Source organism: Nerophis lumbriciformis, linkage group LG36 (genome assembly GCF_033978685.3).
Source record: "Nerophis lumbriciformis linkage group LG36, RoL_Nlum_v2.1, whole genome shotgun sequence".
Classification (NCBI taxonomy): domain Eukaryota; kingdom Metazoa; phylum Chordata; class Actinopteri; order Syngnathiformes; family Syngnathidae; genus Nerophis; species Nerophis lumbriciformis.
The window spans coordinates 2,390,001-2,407,500 of record NC_084583.2 but is presented as its reverse complement, the minus strand read 5'-3'; the positions used below and the strand labels follow the sequence as shown (position 1 = coordinate 2,407,500).

General features: G+C 36.9%; 1 protein-coding gene across 5 annotated transcripts in view; it reads right to left on the bottom strand.

Annotated features, from left to right (window-relative positions):
* Window positions 1-17,500, bottom strand: part of klhl4 (kelch-like family member 4) — a 219,765-nt gene that overhangs the window by 200,980 nt on the left and 1,285 nt on the right. Inside the window, exon 1 of one of the 5 annotated variants that reach the window (XM_072912422.1) lies at window positions 13,726-14,113. The exons of the other annotated variants lie outside the window; for them this stretch is intronic. The gene's annotated coding sequence lies outside the window, so the exon portion shown is untranslated. Of the gene's footprint in view, window positions 1-13,725; window positions 14,114-17,500 lie in introns of those variants that run through there. 5 annotated transcript variants of the gene reach the window in all.

Here is a 17,500-nt window from a genome sequence, read left to right as displayed (position 1 = left end):
GTGGTTAAAATCGCAGATACTATACATAAAGGCGATGATAAATTGCGAATACTTTTGTCCTACGCCATAAGATGTGGGCGTGTCATTGCGCCAAACTTTGCTGTGATAAATTTTGACAATTTTTCGGCGAAAAAAGGGGTCGTACTTTAGTAAACTCCTCTTAGGGAATTTGACCAAATGAGTTGTGGTTAAAATCACAGATACTACACATATAGGCGATGATAAATTGCGAAGACTTATGTCCTCCGCCTTAAGATGTGGGCGTGGCATGGACACAAACTTTGCTCCGATGAATTTTTGCCATTTTTTTGTGAAAAAAGGAGTCTTACTTTAACAAACTCCTCTTAGGGACTTTGACCAAATAAGTTGTGGTTAAAAATCACAGATACTACACATATAGGGGATGATAAATTGCGAATACTTGTGTCCTCTGCCATAAGATGTGGGCGTGGCATGGCGCCAAACTTTGATCGGATGGTTCGCCACAAAACACAAAATGTTAATAACTGGGCTTCACAAGTTTAGATCTTGATCCTAATTGCTCCAAATGATGACAGTTTAATTTAATTTTATTTTATTTTATTTTATTTTATGTAGAGGGCCCTATTGAAATTGTTGTGTTTTTTCTTCTATACGTTTGGACGCCTTTTTGAGGCCCTTAACATGCACGAAACGTTTCCATTATTTGCAGGCGTCTCAGGTATGGCGAACAACTTTAATCTGATGGTTCGCCACAATACACGAAACGTTAATACCTGGGCTTCACAAGTTCAGATCTTGATTCTAATTACTCCAAATGATGATGACAGTTTATTTGATTTTATTTGATTTTATTTGATTTTATTGATTTATTTGATTTGATTTGATTTAATTAGATTTTTTTGTTATTTTTATTTTTATTTTTATTTTTATTTTTATGGAAAATAGGGCAAGGGCCCTATTGAAATTGCTGTGTTTTTTCTTTTATATGTTTGGGCGCCTCTTTGATGCCCTTAACATGCATGAAATGTTGGGTATGGCGAAAAACTTTAATCTGATAGTTCGCCACAAAAACACAAAATGTTAATAACTGGGCTTCACAAGTTCAAATCTTGATTCTAATTGCTCCAAATGATGACAGTTTAATTTTTTTTAATTTTTATTTATTTATTTTTTTTAATTTTTTTTATTGTATTTTATTTTTTGTTATTTCTTAATGTTTTTAATTAAAAACATTTTTTTTTAATGTTTTTGAATTAAAAATAGAGCAAGGGCCCTATGGAAATTGCTGTGTTTTTTTCTTTTATATGTTTGGGCACCTCTTTGAGGCCCTTAATATGCACGGAACGTTTCCATATTTTGCAGGCGCGTCGAGTATGGCGAAAAACTTTAAGCTGATGGTTCGCCACAAAAACACAATATGTTAATAACTGGGCTTCACAAGTTCAGATCTTGATTTTAATTGCTCCAAATGATGACATTTTATTTTATTTTATTTTATTTTATTTTATTTTATTTTGTTTTATTTTGTTTTATTTTATTTTATTTTATTTTATTTTATTTTTTGTTATTTTGTAATGTTTTTAATTAAAAACTTCTTTTTTAAATGTTTTTAAATTAAAAATAAGACAAGGGCCCTATTGAAATTGCTGTGTTTTTTCTATTATATGTTTGGGCGCCTTTTTGAGGCCCTTAACATGCACGAAACATTTCCACATTTTACAGGCGCATCGGGTATGGCGAAAAACTTTAATCTGATGGTTCGCCACAAAAACACAAAATGTTAATAACTGGGCTTCACAAGTTCAGATCTTGATTCTAATTGCTCCAAATGATGACAGTTTATTTTATTTTTATTTTATTTTATTTTATTTTATTTTATTTTATTTTATTTTATTTTATTTATTTATTTATTTATTTATTTATTTATTTATTTATTTATTTATTGTATTTTATTTTATTAATTTTTAATTGTATTATTTTTTGTTATTATGTAATGTTTTTAATTAAAAACAATTTTTTAAAATGTTTTTAAATTAAAAATAGAGCAAGGGCCCTATTGAAATTGCTCTGTTTTTTCTTTTAAATGTTTGGCCGCCTTTTTGAGACCCTTAATATGCACGAAACGTTTCAATATTTTGCAGGCGCGTCAGGTATGGCGAAAAACTTCGATCTGATGTTTCGCCACAAAAACACAAAATGTTAATAACTGGTCTTCACAAGTTCAGAACTTGATTCTAATTGCTCCAAATGATGATGACTGTTTATTTTTATTTTATTTTATTTTATTTTATTTTATTTTATTTTATTTTATTTTATTTTATTTTATTTTATTTTTTTTATTAAAAAAAAAAAATAATTATTTATTGAAATTGCTGTGTTTTTTCTTTTATATGTTTGGGCGCATGAGTTTGCATGTTTTCCCCGTGACTGCGTGGGTTCCCTCCGGGTACTCCGGCTTCCTCCCACCTCCAAAGACATGCACCTGGGGATAGGTTGATTGGCAACACTAAATTGGCCCTAGTGTGTGGATGTGAGTGTGAATGTTGTCTGTCTATTTGTGTTGGCCCTGCGATGAGGTGGCGATTTGTCCAGGGTGTACCCCGCCTTCCGCCCGATTGTAGCTGAGATAGGCTCCAGCGCCCCCCGCGACCCCAAAGGGAATAAGAATGGATGGATGGATGTTTGGACGCCTTTTTGAGGCCCTTAACATGCACGAAACGTTTCCATATTTTGCAGGCGCATCGGGTATGGCGAAAAACTTCAATCTGATGGTTCGCCACATAAACACAAAATGTTAATAACTGCGCTTCACAAGTTCAGATCTTGATTCTAATTGCTCCAAATTATGACATTTTATTTTTATTTTTATTTTTATTTTTATTTTTATTTTTATTTTTATTTTTATTTTTATTTTTATTTTTATTTTTATTTTTATTTTTATTTATTTTATTTTTTGTAATTGTTTGTTTTTAATTAAAAACATTTTTTTTTTTTATATTTTTAAATTAAAAATAGGGCAAGGGCCTTATTGAAATTGCTGTGTTTTTTTCTTTTATATGTTTGACAGCCTTTTTGAGGCCCTTAACATGAGAAAAACGTTTCCATATTTTGCAGGCGCATCGGGTATGGTAAAAAACTTTAATCTGATGGTTCGCCACAAAAACACAAAATGTTAATAACCGGGCTTCACAAGTTCAGATCTTGATTCTAATTGCTCCAAATTATGACAGTTTTATTTTATTTATTTATTTATTTATTTAATTTTTTTAATTTTATTTATTTATTTATTTATTTATTTGTTTTTTATCTTTATTTTTATTTTATTTATTTTATTTATTTTATTTATTTTATTTATTTTATTTATTTTAATTATTTTATTTTATTTTATTTTTGTAATTGTTTATGTTTTGAATTAAGAACAATTTTTAAAATTATTTTTAAATTAAAAATAGGGCAAAGGCCCTATTGAAATTGCTGTGTTTTTTTCTTGTATATGTTTGGGCGCCTCTTTGAGGCCCTTAACATGCACTAGAGATGCGCGGTTTGCGGACACAACCGCGGAGTCCGCGGATTATCCGCGGATCGGGCGGATGAAATTAAAAAAAATAAGATTTTATCCGCTCGCGGGTCGGGTCGGGCGGATTAATTAGATTTTTTTTTTTTTTTTTTTTTTTTTTTTTTTTGCGGGTGGCAGTTAAACCAATTGGGAAATATATATACATAGTTAAATGTTGTTACCCACATACGAAAAACGAGCAGGCACCTGCTGCATATGCCACAACAGAAGAAAAAAAAAAAAAGAGATGGACACTTTTACGGAGGGAGAAGGGACGCCTCGCTGGGGTCCGGGACCGAGGCCCCTTCCCCCGAGAGGGCCCCACCGGGAGCCGTAGCTGAGGCGATCCGCGAGAAGGGCCTGACGCAAGTCCAGGGTCACTACCGCGCCCACCGCACCGACACCCCGCCTCGTCCGCTTTTGCCGCGGCCGGCGTCACGCGCAGCAGGTAAGCAGCTTACCTGCCCGCCACCCCCGTGGCCGGGGGCTCGTAACATGGGTCACTCCGCGCGCTCCGCCCGCGCAGCTTACCTGCTTGCCACCCCTGTTGCCGGGGGCGCGTAAAAGGGGTCACTCCGCGCTCAGTGCGCTCACGAAAGGGGTGGGGCTCACCCTGGTTGATATAGAGAGCAGGACAGTGGCCATGGAATTTCATTTAAGGTTTGTGATAAACCATCAAACTCATTCGTTAAAAGGACTCTATAGTAATGTAAAGCGAATTTTTCTGGACATTATCATGCAAGAAAAGTTTATTTTTGGGATCGCGATCACCGCGTAATGATTTTTAAAGGTTGCATTACATTATTAACTGTCCCATGTGGATCAGCCAGTGCGATTGGAAGTCCATGCTCAATTATTGCCTCCGTAAATAAAACTTCGGCATTTATCACATCCAAAGAATCTGTTTGGGCGACGAAAAACGTTGAAAGTTTTCCACTTGTATCGCTAGCAACGGCATTAGACTTGTGTTTTTTTGTCCCAACGTGGTCTTTTACATCGCTAATTCCTCCGTGTCCGATCGAAAAATCTTGTCTGCACAAGGTGCAATTCGCGTAGTTTTCACCCTTTTTTTTTTTTTTTAATTAATATTAGATATATAACAACGGGCGGATGGCGGGCGGATGTAGTTCTGATCAAACGTTACATCGGGTGGATGGCGGATGGTTGACGACTTTCTGACGCGGTTGCGGATGAAATAATTGCCTATCCGCGCATCTCTACCACACGCACACTTCACCGACCTGTCCAATCACCAAGCAAAAGACTGCATATATAACCAAAACAAGACGTATATGAGCGTTTGGCAGCAGGGTTTGCGAAACACTTTTCCAGCGTATAAATCAGCCCCCGTGCAGCAGCCACTTGCCGCGATGGCATTTGCCTTGTAAAGTGCCTTTAATGGTCGCCGGGGTAACTCGTGTGATAACGCTGCGTTCTGTTTCAAAGGGCCGTTAATGATGTCACAGCTGTTTCTCCGCCGAAGACTGGGCCGGTGCTAAAACTAATTGGAAGACCGCAACTGCCTCAAAAACAGTCAAGGTAAGCTGAAAAGTTGTGGCTTTATGTCCGCTGAATAATTAAATGTTATTGGTTTGTCTTGTCCGTGCTTGTCTGAGGGCATGCGGCTCTCTGGAGCATTTTTTAAAAAAAAGGACTGAAAATGGAAAAATATAGGGTAAGAAATAATTGTTTTGTTTTAGTATGTTTTTTGTTTAATGACACAAACCGTCCTAATTGTTAGAAAAGCCCACGTTTGAATGTTTGTGTGTGTGCTTCACTGGTGAACATCGTTTTGTCCTACTAATTTCGGCAGCGCTTAAACTCACCACCTTCCACTCCTTCTTTGTCTCATTTTGTCCACCAAACGTTTTATGCTGTGCGTGAACAAAGGTGCCCTTTGTTGATGTTATTGACTCGTTGGAGTGCTAATCAGGCATATTAGGGACAAGCGGTAGAAAATGGATGGATGGATGACTGCAAGCTAATCAATGCTAACATGCTATTTAGGCTAGCTGTATGTATATTGCATCATTTTGCCTCGTTTGTAGGTACCGGTATATTTGAGCTCATTTAATATCCTTTACTTTTATCCTCTTTGTATATAATTTCGTTTTGCATGTCTCATGACACATTATCTATATGTATTATTGGCGACATTTTAGATAGTTGTTTGTGTGCCGTGTTGTTCCAGACCACAGCAAACATTACCTAGCTTGCCAAAGATTGTAATAAATCTATTAAAAGAAGACAGCCGTGGACACACACATCTATACCTTTTAAAAGCCAGTCATTTCCAAGAGTTATCTCACCTTCTGAGTAGCCTCTGATTCACTAATGGTTTCTAATGTTGCAAACATGTGTAGAATAAATATTACATTTCAACATTTCTGTCAACGAAGATTTGCTTCAGCCTGCGCCACATAGTCATTTTGATAGTAGGCTATTATAGCTAATATAGACACTTACGTCATGTGTTGCCTTCATTATAACACTTATATAAGACTTTTAAAGTCATTTTGATAGTAGGCTAATATAGCTAATTTAGACACTTACATCATGTTGTCTTCATTATAACACTTATATAAGGTTTTTAAATTAATTTTGATAGTAGTCTAATATAGCTAATTTAGACACTTACATGATGTGTTGCCTTCATTATAACACTTATACAAAACTTTGAAAGTACTTTTGATAGTAGGCTAATATAGACACCTACATCATGTGTTGCCTTCATTATAACACTTATATACGACTTTTAAAGTCATTTTGATAGTAGGCTAATATAGCTTATATAGACACTTACGTCATGTGTTGTCTCATTATAACACTTAAATATGAATTTTAAATTCATTTTGATAGTAGGCTAGCATAGCTTGTGTAGACACTTACATCATGTGTTGCCTTCATTATAACACTTATATAAGACTTTTAAAGTCATTTTGGTAGAAAGCTATTATAGACACTTACGTCATGTGTTGCCTTCATTATAACACTTATATAAGACTTTTAAAGTCATTTTGATAGTAGGCTAATATAGCTAATTTAGACACTTACATCATGTTGTCTTCATTATAACACTTATATAAGATTTTTTAATTAATTTTGATAGTAGTCTAATATAGCTAATTTAGACACTTACATGATGTGTTGCCTTCATTATAACACTTATATAAGACTTTGAAAGTACTTTTGATAGTAAGCTAATATAGACACCTACATCATGTGTTGCCTTCATTATAACACTTATATACGACTTTTAAAGTCATTTTGATAGTAGGCTAATATAGCTTATATAGACACTTACGTCATGTGTTGTCTCATTATAACACTTAAATATGAATTTTAAATTCATTTTGATAGTAGGCTAGCATAGCTTGTGTAGACACTTACGTCATGTGTTGCCTTCATTATAACACTTATATAAGACTTTTAAAGTCATTTTGGTAGAAAGCTATTATAGACACTTACGTCATGTGTTGCCTTCATTATAACACTTATATAAGACTTTTAAAGTCATTTTGATAGTAGGCTAATATAGCTAATTTAGACACTTACATCATGTTGTCTTCATTATAACACTTATATAAGATTTTTAAATTAATTTTGATAGTAGTCTAATATAGCTAATTTAGACACTTACATGATGTGTTGCCTTCATTATAACACTTATATAAGACTTTGAAAGTACTTTTGATAGTAGGCTAATATAGCTAATATAGACACCTACATCATGTGTTGCCTTCATTATAACACTTATATAAGACTTTTAAAGTAATTTTGATAGTAGGCTAATATAGCTTATATAGACACTTACGTCATGTGTTGTCTCATTATAACACTTAAATATGAATTTTAAATTCATTTTGATAGTAGGCTAGCATACCTTGTGTAGACACTTACGTCATGTGTTGACTTCATTATAACACTTATGTAGGACTTTTAAAGTCATTTTGGTAGAAAGCTAATATAAACACTTGCATCATGTGTTGCCTTCATTATAACACTTATATAAGACTTTTAAAGTCATTTTGGTAGTAGGCTAATATAGCTAATATAGACACTTACGTCATGTGTTGTCTTCAATATAACACTTATATAAGACGTTTAAAGTCATTTTGGCAGTAGGCTAATAAAGCTAATATAGACACTTACATCATGTTGCCTTCACTATAACACTTATATACGGCTTTTCATTTTATGCGGCTCCAGACAGATCAGTTTTTTTGTATTTTTGGTCCAATATGGCTCTTTCAACGTTTTGGGTTGCCGACCCCTGTCTTCGGAGTTAGATCTGGATTGAAACACTCGAGAAAAAAAAGAAAAATCCCCAGCTACTATTTTTAGTACACGCACCAAATCCGGCATTGTGTAAACGCTCCAATTATGTATGTACCGAAACTGCAAAGAAGACAGGAAGTTAATTGGAAAATGTCAATAAATAGTTATTTCCGTAGTATGAAAACTCATAATGCATAACTGATTTTTTTTTTAAAACCATGATAATGGTCTGGAGTGCATGAGAAAGCGAAAATGTCGTTCTCTTTAACATAATAAATACAGCGGAACCTCGATTTACGGACCCCTCATTGTACAAACTTTTCGATTTGTAAACCAAATAAAAAATATGCTTTTATGTGTATATATCGCATATTACGTATATATGTATATTACATCTGAGATGGTTGAAGTGGATCAAGATCATTATATTTGGTAAAGAAGCACCTTCCAGACGATAAGTTGCCGATTGGAACGTATGAGCCAACAAGAATGTTTTGTTATGTATATTTATTATTAATATTATGTTTGTTTTATTTATTTTTTTATTTAAAAAAAAATACAAATGTTTAGATATCGATATATTTTTTTAATCAAGTCTATGTAAAATATGTTTCTTCGAAAAACTCAAAAAAAACTTGAATAAATACAAAAATATATGCTTTGTTGCGTGAAGCTTGTCTATATATATATATATATATATATATATATATATATATATATATATATAGTTTCATCCGGCTATTGTGTGCCTGCGGAGCAGCCATTTTGTGCCCGGCAGCACAGCCATTGTGGGCAGGCTGATCGATCTCCGGTGCTCATTCAGTCAACACTGCACCTTGTGGGTTTTTTTTTTTTTTTTAGCCTTTTTATAAATAGTTTCTAGTTTTGCTAGCTCAATATAAGTTCAAAAGAAAGCATTGGACAGGCGACGTGTGTTTTCAAACATTCAGTGTGTGTGCGTGTCGGCGGGGCGGCTACAAAAGAGGACAGTTCAGCTAGTTGTTTTTGTTTGTTTGTTTTACTAAAATACAGTGGCGGGCCGTGCGCTTCCTATCTAGGCCTTCAGTGATTTCCTACTTCGTCCGACTTCAATAAATACCTCTCAAAATACCATAAATGATGTCGCCACATGACCACGGCTTGTAAAATACTATACAGAAACACACCTGCGCACTACTGGACATTGAATCAACTCAATGTGTCACTAGTGTACAAAAAGGGCTATTTTTTGGCGCATTTAAAAATCAATACACCCGCATAGGACGCGGTACTGTCAAAACAAAAATAGTTGTGAAAAACATTGATTGTAAAAAATTATATTTGAACTCACAATACCGCTCGTAGTTGGTTGATTTGAGTGGAAGTGGCAGGCAAATCGTGATATCTGCCACCTAATCAACATTTTGCTCTGCTACTTTGTTGGTTAAAAAAGTGACAACCGCTGATTTCTCCGCTGGCCGGGTATGACTCCGGTGCCACTTTCTGCTTTCGTAAATCACACCATTTATGACATTTTCATTGTCCTACAAATAAGGACAGTTCAGCTAGTTGTTTTTGTTTTGGCTTTGTTGTTTAATAAAAAGTTGATCGATCACCCACTTGTTATGTTTGTTTTACTAAAATACAGTGGCGTGGTTGGTTTAAAAAGTGACAACCGCTGATTTCTCCGCTGGCCGGGTATGGCTCCCGTGCCACTTTCTGCTTTCGTAAATCACAACCAGTGATCGGATACCTGGGAGTGACAAGTGAGTATCCAATCACAGTCACGTTCAACGTAAGGCTACTGTCAACAACTTGTGATCTGATCGGCTATCGCAACTGTCCGTTAACTGAATGTCCTCCGTTCGTTAAACTGCACAGCCGCCGCTACCCTTGGGTCAGAAGGCGTCTGGCAGATTTCATACAGCGCTGGCAACAAGCTATATGAATTCTGATTGGATAAAAGCTTTAACTTAAAAGAGCAACACTGGAGCCTAATATGATGAATACTTTTATATATTTATGGAAAGTCAATTAAAAATAAGATTAACTTTTATTAATTAATGATCATGATTTATGTTAGGCCAGCAGAGAAGGCCTTGCTGGCTCTGACGGCACACCACTGCTAAAATATGGACTTTTGCTGAGGCTGGAACCAATTATTTATGCTTACATTGATTCTTACGGAGATATACAAACACTTCTATTTACCAACTCTGTTTTGTAAACCAATGAATAGAATTTGTGAATAGAGGCTCCACTGCATACTGCACAACACAGCAGTCACAGAACCAATGTTGTAGTAACGCTGAGCACAAACGGCTCAGTCAGCATTTAAAGCCGGCCGCTGATTTCTCCGCTGGCCGGGTATAGCTTTCATTCTGCTTTCGTAAATCACAACTTCTGATTGGATACCAAGTGACAAACGGCTCGATCAGCATTTATAGCGCTGACGAGAATACCGGTTGTTCAATATTCAACAGTTTGCTGAGAGTAACAGGAATGAGTTTCACACCAACAGCTTATGCAGAATTAGATACTGGTCGCTTGTGATATTTCGAATGCAGCTACTGTCCCCTTCATTTGAAAAACACATAATGGGGTTACCTACAGCCACAACTGTTAAAGGCCTACTGAAATGCGATTTTCTTATTTAAACGGGGATAGCAGGTGCATTCTATGTGTCATAGTAGATCATTTCGCGATATTGCCAAATTTTTGCTGAAAGGATTTAGTAGAGAACATCGACGATAAAGTTCGCAACTTTTGGTCGCTGATAAAAAAGCCTTGCCTCTACCGGAAGTAGCAGACGAGTAGCGTGACGTCACAGGTTGTGGAGCTCCTCACATCTGCACATTGTTTACAATCATGGCCACCAGCAGCGAGAGCGATTCGGACCGAGAAAGCGACGATTTCCCCATTAATTTGAGCGAGCATGAAAGATTTGTGGATGAGGAAAGGGAGAGTGAAGGACTAGAGGGCAGTGGGAGCGATTCAGATAGGGAAGATGCTGTGAGAGGCGGGTGGGACCTGATATTCAGCTGGGAATGATTAAAACAGTAAATAAACACAAGACATATATATACTCTATTAGCCACAACACAACCAGGCTTATATTTAATATGCCACAAATTAATCCCGCATAACAAACACCTCCCCCCTCCCGTCCATATAACTCAAACACCTGCACAACACACTCAATCCCACAGCCCAAAGTACCGTTCACCTCCCCAAAGTTCATACAGCACATATATTTCCCCAACAACTGTATTTAAAGATAACAGTCATGGATTTTGGATAATCACAAGGTATTCCAGACCTATAAATGTAGATGGCATATTATATGTACAACATTTGGGCAATGTTCCAAGAAAAAATAAATAAAAGCTCAAGAAAAATCTCAAGCTTGGGTTTTGATCAACACTCCCAGAAAGGCCTTTTTTGTTCAAATACTTTAGAAAACAAGATCTTTTCTTTGAGGGCACCTCGCAAAGTCAACTGGCTTTTCTCCAAAAAACAAGTAGTGAAAGATTTCCATATTTTTCCGTCCGTAGCGGATGTTGAACCTCGGACTTTCCGAGCTCAGCTACTTTTGTGTTTGCCATTGTGGTCCAGAACTGCAAAGTTGCTGATATGTATTACTATTATTTGGAGAGTATGATGCCGTGCAAGCACAGCAATGAATACCGTATTTTCCGCACTATAAGGCGCACCGGATTATTAGCCGCACCTTCAATGAATTACATATTTCATAACTTTGTCCACCAATAAGCCGCCCCGGATTATAAGCCGCGCCTACGCTGCGCTAAAGGGAATGTCAAAAAAACAGTCAGATAGTTCAGTCAAACTTTAATAATATATTGAAAACCAGCGTTCTAACAACTCTGTCCCAAAATGTACGCAAATGTGCAATCACAAACATAGTAAAATTCAAAATGGTGTAGAGCAATAGCAACATAATGTTGCTCGAACGTTAATGTCACAACACACAAAATAAACATAGCGCTCACCTTCTGAAGTTATTCTTCATTCGTAAATCCTTCGAATTCTTCGTGTTCGGTGTCCGAATTGAAAAGTTGCGCAAGCGTGGGATCCAAAATGGCCGGTTCCGTCTCGTCGAAGTAATCGGAGTCAGTGTCGCTGTTGTTGTCCAGTAGTTCTGTGAATCCTGCCTTCCGGAAAGCTCGGACCACAGTTGTGACCGAAATATCTGCCCAGGCATTTACGATCCACTGGCAAATGTTGGCGTATGTCGTCCGGCGCTGTCTGCCCGTCTTAGTGAAGGTGTGTTCGCCTTCGGAGCTGTGTGAAAAAAGCCACCCGGCCTCTTCGCGTAAACTTCCCTTAACCACTCGCTCATCTTTTCTTCATCCATCCATCCCTTCGAGTTAGCTTTTATGATGACGCCGGCTGGAAAGGTCTCTTTTGGCAAGGTCTTCCTTTTGAATATCACCATGGGTGGAAGTTAGCATGGCAAGCTAGAACCACAGTGAAGGATGACTTCTCATTCCCTGTGGTGCGAATATTCACCGTACGTGCTCCCGTTCCACAGTGCGGTTCACAGGAATATCAGTTGCTGTGAAATACGGTAGTAATCCGTGTGCGGATGGAGAGATTGCGTCTTTTTATGAACCGGATCCTTGTCGCTTAGTAGGAGCCATTTTGTGGTCTTTACAGATGTAAACAGGAAATGAAACGTACGGTGATATCCGCGCGTTTTTTCTTCTTCTTCCGGGGGCGGGTGGTTGCTTACAGTAGAAGAAGAAGCGCTTCCTGTTCTATGGGGGCGGGTGCTTTCCTTGGCGGTTGCTTGCGTAGAAGAAGAAGCGCTTCCTGTTCTACCGGGAAAAAAGATGGCGGCTGTTTACCGAAGTTGCGAGATCGAAACTTTATGAAAATGAATCGTAATAAAGCGCACCGGGTTATAAGGCGCACTGTCAGCTGTTGAGAAAATTTGTGGTTTTTAGGTGCGCCTTATAGTGCGGAAAATACGGTAAGTATATCGGTTCTTGCAGGTGTACTTAATGTGGTGGATCATACCGTCACCACATGGTATATGACAGACCCATTAAGATTTCCAATTCGGCCCGCCGGACGTTCTACATCACTTTTTTTTAGACCTCTCTCTCTATGTCCACTACTTGCTGTACATATCCTACCAAGTCAGACCTACACTGTTTCAATATCCATTTCTCTGTTCTCAATTGTTGATGACTGATGATAACAACCAAACCTAACCCCCCCCCCACACACACACACACCCCGAATTGTAAATAATGTAAATAATTCAATGTATACACCCTGATGATTATCTTGTGTGATGACTGTATTATGATGATAGTATATCTGATAGTATATATCTGTATCATGAATCAATTTAAGCGGACCCCGACTTAAACAAGTTGAAAAACCTATTCGGGTGTTACCATTTAGTGGTCAATTGTACGGAATATGTACTTCACTGTGCAACCTACTAATAAAAGTCTCAATCAATCAATCAATCAAACCTTTAACATCAAAACTGTAGCTGCCATTATGATGTGCAGTGCTGTTTTTAAATGACCGTAAGTCTTGAACTTATAGAACGTAAAAGAGGAGCGATGTTCATATGTTGTTAATATTCAGTTTTTTATTGGTCATAGTTAATATTGTAAATCCCACTTTCTTTATTTTCATGTACATTTCGGGTGTCCCATTCAGTAAAAAAACTGTAAAACTCCATTCCGGTTTTTTGAAAGGGTCTGTCATAACTTTCTTAGAACTCTTATCAGACATTGTGACTTTTGGTATTAGAGTTCCTGACCCAAACACAGATTTTTACAGCTAATTGTGTACATATCATTTATACACACAGACACATTTTTTCTCTCAATGTGGCCCCCGAGTCAATATATTTCCCCAGCTCTGGTCAATGAGGTAAACGCTCATACCTCTCTCTGGCCTCCACCTCTGCGGTTTAAATGACCGTAAGTCTTGAACTATAGAAAGTAAAAGAGGAACGATGTTCATATGTTGTTAATATTCAGTGTTTTATTGGTCATAGTTAATATTGTAAATCTCACTTTCTTTATTTTCATGTACATTTCGGGTGTCCCATTCAGTAAAAAAACTGTAAAACTCCATTCCGGTTTTTTGAGGTGGTCTGTCATAACTTTCTTAGAACTCTTATCAGACATTGTGACTTTTGGTATTAGAGTTCCTGACCCAAACGCAGATTTTTACAGCTAACTGTGTACATATCGTTTATACACACAGACACATTTTTTCTCTCAATGTGGCCCCCGAGTCAATATATTTCCCCAGCTCTGGTCAATGAGGTAAACGCTCATACCTCTCTCTGGCCTCCACCTCTGCGGTTTAAATGACCGTAAGTCTTGAACTTATAGAAAGTAAAAGAGGAACGATGTTCATATGTTGTTAATATTCAGTGTTTTATTGGTCATAGTTAATATTGTAAATCCCACTTTCTTTATTTTCATGTACGTTTCGGGTGTCCCATTCAGTAAAAAAAAACTGTAAAATTCCATTCCGTTTTTTTGAGGTGGTCTGTTATAACTTTCTTAGAACTCTTATCAGACATTGTGACTTTTGGTATTAGAGTTCCTGACCCAAACGCATATTTTTACAGCTAATTGTGTACATATCGTTTATACACACAGACACATTTTTTCTCTCAATGTGGCCCCCGAGTCAATATATTTCCCCAGCTCTGGTCAATGAGGTAAACGCTCATACCTCTCTCTGGCCTCCACCTCTGCGGTTTAAATGACCGTAAGTCTTGAACTTATAGAACGTAAAAGAGGAGCGATGTTCATATGTTGTTAATATTCAGTGTTTTATTGGTCATAGTTAATATTGTAAATCTCACTTTCTTTATTTTCATGTACATTTCGGGTGTCCCATTCAGTAAAAAAAAACTGTAAAACTCCATTCCGGTTTTTTGAAAGGGTCTGTCATAACTTTCTTAGAACTCTTATCAGACATTGTGACTTTTGGTATTAGAGTTCCTGACCCAAACACAGATTTTTACAGCTAATTGTGTACATATCATTTATACACACAGACATATTTTTTCTCTCAATGTGGCCCCCGAGTCAATATATTTCCCCAGCTCTGGTCAATGAGGTAAACGCTCATACCTCTCTCTGGCCTCCACCTCTGCGGTTTAAATGACCGTAAGTCTTGAACTATAGAAAGTAAAAGAGGAGCGATGTTCATATGTTGTTAATATTCAGTGTTTTATTGGTCATAGTTAATATTGTAAATCCCACTTTCTTTATTTTCATGTACATTTCGGGTGTCCCATTCAGTAAAAAAAAACTGTAAAATTCCATTCCGGTTTTTTGAGGTGGTCTGTCATAACTTTCTTAGAACTTTTATCAGACATTGTGACTTTTGGTATTAGAGTTCCTGACCCAAACGCATATTTTTACAGCTAATTGTGTACATATCGTTTATACACACAGACACATTTTTTCTCTCAATGTGGCCCCCGAGTCAATATATTTCCCCAGCTCTGGTCAATGAGGTAAACGCTCATACCTCTCTCTGGCCTCCACCTCTGCGGTTTAAATGACCGTAAGTCTTGAACTATAGAAAGTAAAAGATGAGCGATGTTCATATGTTGTTAATATTCAGTGTTTTATTGGTCATAGTTAATATTGTAAATCTCACTTTCTTTATTTTCATGTACATTTCGGGTGTCCCATTCAGTAAAAAAACTGTAAAACTCCATTCCGGTTTTTTGAGGTGGTCTGTCATAACTTTCTTAGAACTCTTATCAGACATTGTGACTTTTGGTATTAGAGTTCCTGACCCAAACGCATATTTTTACAGCTAATTGTGTACATATCGTTTATACACACAGACACATTTTTTCTCTCAATGTGGCCCCCGAGTCAATATATTTCCCCAGCTCTGGTCAATGAGGTAAACGCTCATACCTCTCTCTGGCCTCCACCTCTGCGGTTTAAATGACCGTAAGTCTTGAACTATAGAAAGTAAAAGAGGAACGATGTTCATATGTTGTTAATATTCAGTGTTTTATTGGTCATAGTTAATATTGTAAATCCCACTTTCTTTATTTTCATGTACGTTTCGGGTGTCCCATTCAGTAAAAAAAAAACTGTAAAATTCCATTCCGGTTTTTTGAGGTGGTCTGTCATAACTTTCTTAGAACTCTTATCAGACATTGTGACTTTTGGTATTAGAGTTCCTGACCCAAACGCATATTTTTACAGCTAATTGTGTACATATCGTTTATACACACAGACACATTTTTTCTCTCAATGTGGCCCCCGAGTCAATATATTTCCCCAGCTCTGGTCAATGAGGTAAACGCTCATACCTCTCTCTGGCCTCCACCTCTGCGGTTTAAATGACCGTAAGTCTTGAACTTATAGAACGTAAAAGAGGAGCGATGTTCATATGTTGTTAATATTCAGTGTTTTATTGGTCATAGTTAATATTGTAAATCTCACTTTCTTTATTTTCATGTACATTTCGGGTGTCCCATCCAGTAAAAAAAACGGTAAAACTCCATTCCGGTTTTTTGAAAGGGTCTGTCATAGCTTTCTTAGAACTCTTATCAGACATTGTGACTTTTGGTATTAGAGTTCCTGACCCAAACGCATATTTTTACAGCTAATTGTGTACATATCGTTTATACACACAGACACATTTTTTCTCTCAATGTGGCCCCCGAGTCAATATATTTCCCCAGCTCTGGTCAATGAGGTAAACGCTCATACCTCTCTCTGGCCTCCACCTCTGCGGTTTAAATGACCGTAAGTCTTGAACTTATAGAACGTAAAAGAGGAGCGATGTTCATATGTTGTTAATATTCAGTGTTTTATTGGTCATAGTTAATATTGTAAATCTCACTTTCTTTATTTTCATGTACATTTCGGGTGTCCCATCCAGTAAAAAAAACGGTAAAACTCCATTCCGGTTTTTTGAGGTGGTCTGTCATAACTTTTTTAGAATTCTTATCAGACATTGCGACTTTTGGTATTAGAGTTCCTGACCCAAACGCATATTTTTACAGCTAATTGTGTACATATCATTTATACACACAGACACATTTTTTCTCTCAATGTGGCCCCCGAGTCAATATATTTCCCCAGCTCTGGTCAATGAGGTAAACGCTCATACCTCTCTCTGGCCTCCACCTCTGCGGTTTAAATGACCGTAAGTCTTGAACTATAGAAAGTAAAAGAGGAGCGATGTTCATATGTTGTTAATATTCAGTGTTTTATTGGTCATAGTTAATATTGTAAATCCCACTTTCTTTATTTTCATGTACGTTTCGGGTGTCCCATTCAGTAAAAAAAAACTGTAAAATTCCATTCCGGTTTTTTGAGGTGGTCTGTCATAACTTTCTTAGAACTCTTATCAGACATTGCGACTTTTGGTATTAGAGTTCCTGACCCAAACGCATATTTTTACAGCTAATTGTGTACATATCGTTTATACACACAGACACATTTTTTCTCTCAATGTGGCCCCCGAGTCAATATATTTCCCCAGCTCTGGTCAATGAGGTAAACGCTCATACCTCTCTCTGGCCTCCACCTCTGCGGTTTAAATGACCGTAAGTCTTGAACTTATAGAACGTAAAAGAGGAGCGATGTTCATATGTTGTTAATATTCAGTGTTTTATTGGTCATAGTTAATATTGTAAATCTCACTTTCTTTATTTTCATG